This window comes from Piliocolobus tephrosceles, chromosome 3 (assembly GCF_002776525.5).
Source record: "Piliocolobus tephrosceles isolate RC106 chromosome 3, ASM277652v3, whole genome shotgun sequence".
In the NCBI taxonomy this organism is placed as follows: domain Eukaryota; kingdom Metazoa; phylum Chordata; class Mammalia; order Primates; family Cercopithecidae; genus Piliocolobus; species Piliocolobus tephrosceles.
The window spans coordinates 34443102-34451274 of record NC_045436.1 but is presented as its reverse complement, the minus strand read 5'-3'; positions in this window follow the sequence as shown (position 1 = coordinate 34451274).

Sequence of the window (8173 nt, the reverse complement as noted above, 5' to 3'; positions counted from 1 at the left end):
GCCACCATGCCCAGATGATTTTTTGTATTTTTAGTAGAGAAGGGGTTTCACCATACTAGCTAGGCTGTTGTCGAACTCCTGACCTCAAGTGATCTGTCTACCTCGGCCTCCCAAAGTGCTGAGATTACAGGCATGAGGCACTGTGCCCAGCCTTTTTTTTTTTTTTTTTTTTTTGACACAGGGTATCACTCTGTTGACCAGACTGGCATGCAGTGATGCAATCACCGCTCACTGCAGCCTCAACCTCCTCCAGCTCAAGTGATTCTCCCACCTCAACCTCCCAAGTAGCTGGGACTACAGGTGTGCACCACCACGCCCAGCTAACTTTTTGTACTTTTTTTGTAGAGACAGGGTCTCCTGAGGTTGCCCAGACTGGTCTATAGCTCCTGAACTCAAGCAATCCACCTGCCTTGACCTCCCAAGTGTTGGGATTACAGGTGTGAACCACCACGCCTGGCCAGGGACCCCCTTTTCTTCTTAATCTATACCTACTATCTAGATGATCCCATCTAATCCCATCTGTATGCTGATAACTCCCAAATTTAAGTTTCTAGAGATTTTGTTCCTTGATTTGAATATCCAAACTAGCTACATGATACTTCCTTTTGAAATTAACATTTCCAGAATTCTTTGTTTTCCTTCCCAGTCTTGATTTCCCAGTGTTCTCCATTTCAATAAATGGTACCACCATTCATTCTGTTGCTCTATGCCATCCCTGATTCTATTTTTTCCCACAGCCTCATCCAACACATCTTGTAGCTTCTCCCTCAAAACACAACTGAAATTTGATGACTTGGCATCCTGCGCAACTACTATCATCTTTTTTTCTGAACAACTGCAACAGCTCTTAAACTCTTCACCTTTGTTCCCTAAAGTCTGTTGTCCACTTAGGAAAATATCTATGTTATATGATCTTGTGCAGTCACTGCTATTAACTCTTCAATTTTACACATGAGACTTAAAATGAAATCCAAGTCTGTGCCCTATGAGGCCCCACAGATCAAATTCACATGGGTATTCTGTAGTTATTCACGTGGTTTGCTCATTCACTCTTTTTAGGTTTATCTCAGTCTTCTTTAGATAAACCTCTGACAATCCTATGAAACAGCTTCTATCACTCTAATCTCATAGCCTGCTTAGAGGTTTTTGCACTTATAATCAGTAAACGTTACATTACATATGTACTTGTTTATCTGTTCAGTATTTCTCTTCCCTATGAAAATAAATTACATGACCACAGGAACTTGGCTTTATCCATTTAGGTATACTCAGTACTGAGATGAGCACTTGGCATATCCAATCCATTTACTTCCATATAATAGATAATCATCACTCTGACCAAAATCATTCCTATATCTCACAAAAAACTATGCATTTTTTCTGTCCTTGGAATTTTTTTTTTCAAGATGGAGTCTTGCTCTGTTGCCCAGGCTGTAGTACAGTGACACGATCTCCACTCACTGCAGCCTCTACCTCCAGGGTTCAAGCAATTCTCCTGCCTCAGCCTCCCAAGTAACTGGGATTACAGGCGTGTCCCACCACGCCCAGCTAATTTTTGTATTTTAGTAGAGACAGGGTTGCACCATGTTGACCAGGCTGGTCTTGAACTCCTGACCTCAGGTGATCCACCTGCCTCAGCCTCCCAAAGTGCTGGGATTACAGGCATGAGCCACCACGCCTGGACTGTCTTTGGAAATTTTATTAAACTTGCCTACTACCCAGTGAGATTAAACATTTTCTCTTCTTTTAACAAAAGAAGATATCATTGAAAATGTTGCCATCTACCTTTATAACTAGCATAGAGAAGATAAGTTGACCTGGACAGATCTTCTTTGTTCTGGAAAGAGTTACAACTTTGATTATGTACTCTGAGATATGAGGTATCTGATTGGGGAATGGTAGAGCTGGTTCCCAAAATTTGTCATATGGTATCAGAAAAAAATCATTGTTATTTTTGATTACTCTGAATGTTTTAAGAGTGCCTATATCAAGCTTGGTTAACACAATTGCCTTTTCTTCATATAAAAGTAAAATAAAAAATTATTAGAAAATAATGAACCTGTATCAAATGTCAAAATAAGGTGTTTGAAAATGTATAATGGGTGATATGATTTGCCTTTGATTCCCCACCCAAATCTCATCTCAAATTCTAATCCCCACATGTTGAGGGAGAGACCTGATGGGAGCTGACTGAATCAAGGGGGTGGTTCCCCTCTGTTGTTCTCGTGATAGTGAGGGATTTCTCGTGATATCTGATGGTTTTAAAAATGGCAGTTTCCCCGACACACTCTCTCTCTCTTCTGCCACCTGTGAAGAAGGTGCTTGCTTCTCCTTCACCTTCTGCCATGATTGTAAGTTTCCTGAGGTCTCCCCAGACATGCAGAACTGTGGGTCAATTAAACCTCTGCTGTTTATAAATTACATAGTCTCAGAATACAAGAGTTGAGGGTTGGGAGCTTCTGCCTAGATTTCAGAGGATATATGGAAACACCTGGATGTCCAGGCAGAAGTCTGCTGCTGTGGTGGAACCCTCACGGAGACCCTCTGCTAGGGCAGTGCAGAGGGGATATGTGGGGCTGGAGCCCCCAAAGAGTCCCTGCTGGGACTCTCCCTAGCGGAGCTGTGAGAAAAGAGGGTCACCATTCTCCAGACCCCAGAATGGTAGATCCCCTGACAGCTTGCACCATGTGCCTGGAGAAGCCACAGACAATACCAGCTTGTGAAAGTAGCTGCAGGAGCTGTATCCTCAAAAGCCACAAGGGCAGAGTTGCCCAAGGCTGTGGGAGCTCACACCTTACATCAGAGTACCCTGGATGTGAGACATGGAGTCAAAGCAGATCATTTCAGAGCTTTAAGATTTAATGACTGCCCTTCTGGGTTTTGGACTTGCATGGGGCATGGGGCATGGGGCCCCTTTGTTTTGGCCAACTTCTCCTATTTGGAATAGCAACATTTACCCAGTGCCTGTATCCCATTGTATCTTGGAAATAACTAACTTGCTTTTGATTTTACAGGCTCATAGGTGGAAGAGACTGTTGGGAAGGCATGATTGGTTTTGAAATGTGAAAAGGACATGAGATTTGGGAGGGGCCAGAGGCAGAAATTATATGGTTTGACTCTGTCCCCACCCAAATTTCATCTCAAATTCTAATCCCGTGTTGAGGGAGGGACCTGGTGGGAGGTGATTGGATCATGGGGGCAGATTCCCCCATGCTGTTATTATGACAGTGACAGAGTTCTCATGAGATGTTTGTTTGATATGTCTCGCATTTCCCCTGCTCTCTCTCTTTCTCTCCTCCACTATGTAAGATGTGCCTTGCTTGCCCTTCAACTTCCTTCATGACTGCAAGTTTCCTGAGGCCTCCCCAGCCATGTGGAACTGTGAGTCAATTAAACCTCTTTCCTTTATAAATTACTTAGTCTCAGGTACTATCTTTATGGCAGTGTGAAAATGGACTAACTTTGCCTGTGTGACTTTTAAATATCAGGCTTTATATTTGAGATGTCCACATGCAGTCCTGATCAAGACATTTAAAGATTATCTCATCAAACCCTTAGAGACCAAACGTTTTGTAAGCATAAATAGATAATACAATTTTTGAAAACATATACTGCATCATCAAATCCTTTGCATTGGAATCATATTTAAGTAACCAAGCAGTGTTCTTTTCTTTAACAATTAAAATGCTAAGCTTTCATGTGACAAAGCAAACTTCAAATCATGTTGAATATTTTGTGAAATACAATGTATCAAGGTAATCATGGAGTTCTGGTTTGATGAATGGCACTTCCATGGTTGGAATGGATAGTGCATTCACCCTGCAGCTAGTTTGGATGCCTCTAAAAGTTCACACGAACTATGAAAGGCAGTATATACTTGAAGACAGAGAATTGTACCCTCCAGGAGACTCCATGTGGCCTCCAGGCACCACCCAGCTTCTATTAGTCTGGCCATTAGGCTGGCCACCATGATGAATAATGTACTCAGACACTGAATATTCAGTAAAAGAGCAGTTAGGGTGCCGGGCCACGCACAGAAAGAGTTGTGGCAGTTGCACACCTTGACTAGCTGGCCCTGTGGGCATTTATTCAGCACAAATTAATGACAAAGGCTTTTAGTCAACACACCTGTGGATAATTAACCTGGTCGCCCTCCCCAGGAGAGAGCCATCCTGCCTGGGAATGATCAAAGGTTAGTCTTAGGACCACATGAGTAAACAAGCTATTTAGATAAACTCCCTTATATTCTTTGTATCTACGCCCTAAGCTCTCTGGTTCCTGAAAAGAGAATCTGCCTGCCTTCAGCCAAATCTTCTACTGAAGCTATGCAACCCCCCCGGCCTTCCAAGAAGGTTTGTGTCTATTTCCTATAACTATAATTTTTCCAACCACACTGATCAATCCCCTACAGTGATGTGTTTTGGGCATCTGAGAAATGAACCCCTCCAGCAGCCCACAGGCCCCTATCCATGGGAAGTAGCATACTCCACAGCTGGCTACTGAAAAGGATTTCGTATGATTGAGGATATTCATGGTCAAGGTAGAGCAATGACTGCCCATGTCCCTCACTTTGTAGTAACCTGCAAGTACAAAGTGGCACACCAGTAAGCCCGAGTCTCCACGTGGCACCCTTCTAGAAGCCTATCTGAAGCAGTTTGAGCCAGAGGGGACACACTCAACTGGAGCTCTGTCCTAAGCTTCTGTAACTCCCTGACAGGAACCCCCCCACAGCATTTATAGTGTATCAGTGCACTTTAGCTCATGTATGTGCTTCAGCACACCAGTTGGAAATTTCTGGGGAAGAAAACATAACCAGGAAGGCTTGTGGAGCTGTTTCATTTGGACCTTGCAGTGTTCACTTTAAGAGTTTTGTTTGTTTAGTTGACATGAACACTGATATTTTAAAATACAAATTCTGTCAAGGCAACAACCATTGGCTGTTATTGAGGAAGAGGTAGGCTCTGTATCCCCAGTTCATCATCACCCTTGCCCCTCCATTTTGCCTGTTCAATACTGAGGTCATTTGTCCTCACACATTTATCAACACACTTACAATTATTTTTCTGGTGGTAGAACCAGAAAAAAGTCAATTTTTTTTTTATTTGTGTCTGTTAAAATGAAAAATCTAGTGATAGAAACAAATTCATGTTTCAAGAAAAATAGCTCAGGGTGTGGGAAAAAGCCCCTGAAGTAAAAATTAGAAAAAACTAGCCACAAGCAACCATGCAATCTACTCACTAGGATAGAAGCATCACTGTAGACCTTGACTTCAGCATCCACGCTTGGGCATATCTGAATTACAGCTCTATTCAAACGATAGTTCTATCTGGGATTCATTTTTTAGACTGAATGAACCAGTAAACCCTGGGCTTATTTCTTTTTTTTTAAATTTATTTAATATTGACACAGGAAGGACACCAAGATAGAAAAAAAATAGTGCTCTGGATAGTGCTTACTTAGTTGTAAATATTAGAATATACGTGAGCTTATTTTCTTTCCCAACTTAATGCAATGATACACACATATGCAGTTTTTCATTTAAAAGATTATTTTGTTGAAACTGAAAAAATAATGTAATATGTAAGTAAAATTTCAAACTATTTGTAAGTTATAAGTCATAATTTATAATTCCATTTTAATACTCATACAATTTCTAAAATGTTATCTATAAAGTCCTTGTTCATATATATAATATACATGCATTACAAACATTCATGCACTATATATATATATATATATATTTTTTTTTTTTTTTTTTTTTTTGAGACAGAATTTTGCTCTTATTGCCCCAGGCTGGAGTGCAATGGCGTGATCTCAGCTCACCGCAACCTCTGCCTCCCAGGTTCAAGAGATTCTCCTGCCTTAGCCTCCCTAGTAGCTGGGATTACAGGCATGTGCCACCACACCCGGCTAATTTTGTATTTTTAGTAGAGATGGAGTTTCTCCATGTTGGTCAGGCTGATCTCGAACTCCCGAACTCAGGTGATCAGCCTGCCTTGGCCTCCCAAAATGCTGGGATTACAGGCATAAGCCACCGCACCCGGTCATATTCATGCACTATTTTTGTATTTTACTTTTAACTTACTATTCTATTAGCCAAAGATTATCCAGAACCAACTGATAAACTAGAAATGTCAAAATGTGGAAAATATAGTTCCTATCCTCATAAAGTGCTCATTTATGAAAATATTATGAAATACATGAAATATGAATATTATTTCATATTATGAAAATATAGTTCCTGTCCTCATAAAGCGCTCATTTATGGAAAATAGAGGTATGCACATTAAAAGGTGCAGCCTTCAATAACAGTCATTTAGGGTAGGGAAACAGTATAGAGAAGAGAGTAAGTTACACTGTGTGTGGGATGGGTAGGAATCACAGTAGACTCTCCTCAAAGGGGATCCATGAGCACCATGGAGTTATTTTTCAAAGTTATATGGCCATGCATACAGAAATGTAACTGAATTCAATTAATCTCTAGATGGGGATTTGTTTCATCATATCTACTTCAAGTGAATGGATTCCATTATTGTGTATGGTTACTACAAGTCTCCCAGAAATCATAATATGATTTGGTTTTAAAAGCATAACAAGAACCCTAAAGCTTATATCAAAAATAAAGTGGGTTCAAGAACAAAATCTGAAATGAAAAATTACTAGGTTTACTTGAACTGTTGCTTTCTTACTTAGTATTCAATCCTGGTTTAAGTCTTTCAGCATCTGACATTTTCCTAGCAACTGTAATTGAATCAATGATGACTCATCTGAGATGAGTAAGTTGGTCCAGTTAGACCAAACAAAAGATATTCTATAATCAGGGGAGAAGTCTTCTCTATATCCCTCTTATATGAGCAAGTAAGCATTATTATTATTGCTTTGTGGTTTTGAAACTGTGGCCAAATATATGTAAAATTTACTATCTTAACCATTTTTAAGTGTAGGGTTCAGTAGTGTTACATACATTCTCACTGACGTGCAAGTGATCTCCAGAACTCTCTTCATCCTCCAAAAACTGAAATTCTATGCCAATTAAACAACTCACATTCTATGTCTTGTAGTTCTGGAAATATAAAAAGGCATCTAGTTTTATTTATAACATTTCCTTTATTTATCAACAGCAATGATATGACATTACAAAGTGATCCTTTTTAAATCTTGCACATGAACTGCAGCAAGGTTAATCCTGTATGTGAAAACTTCTGAGTGACTATCCCAAAGCCTGTCATATAACCTGCTGAGTTTTCTGACACTGTAATACTAGATACAAGATGTCTGAATAACTCCTTACATTTATAAATTCTTATTTAATTTTATAGCTTTAATGAGGTCCATCATTTCTAATAATGATATTGGCTACAAGAATAATGATCATATTATTTATCATTTGTAAAGCTTTACCATTTGTTAAGCAACAAATTGCCCAATAACAATTAAATTGTAGTTACAGCATCTAAAATTATTAGAAAATTATATTAGCATGGAAATATGTTCATGATATATCACTGAGTGAAAAAAATCTGGCTACCAAATACGTAGTCTGATCTCATTCTTATTTCAAATAATAAAAAATATGTGTATGTTTGAAAATATGCACGTATGCACATTAGTATTTGTATTTTATATATATTATGTACATTATATATATATGCATACATATTTGTATATACACACAGATAGCACAGGAGAGAGACAGAGTGGGAGAGAGAAACAGGAGGGAGGAGCAACCTCTTTTTTCTCAGCTTAATTTCAGCTACAGGAGAACGTATACTAGAAACTAATTAATGGGAAGAGTACACAATAGTATGTTAGTTATAATTATCTTTGGGAGATGAGAACTGGGAACATGGGCGACTTTTGCTTATTTGCATTTTCTAATTATTTAATAATTATATAATTATCTATCTCTAATCTGTGTAGTAAAACATCAGTTTTATATCCAAATTTTTAGTCATTTATAATAAAAGGCATATTAGCATAATACGATTGTTTCATCCTTAGCCCACAAATAAAACTCACACCACATTTCCTAACACTGTGGGCATTCTGGAACACAGTCAACAGTGTCACCCAATAAAATAATCTTGAATGGTTGATTTTAATACATTAAACATTACATGAAAACATACTACCAAAAAGCGGACATTAATATATTCTTAATAATTTTTAAGAC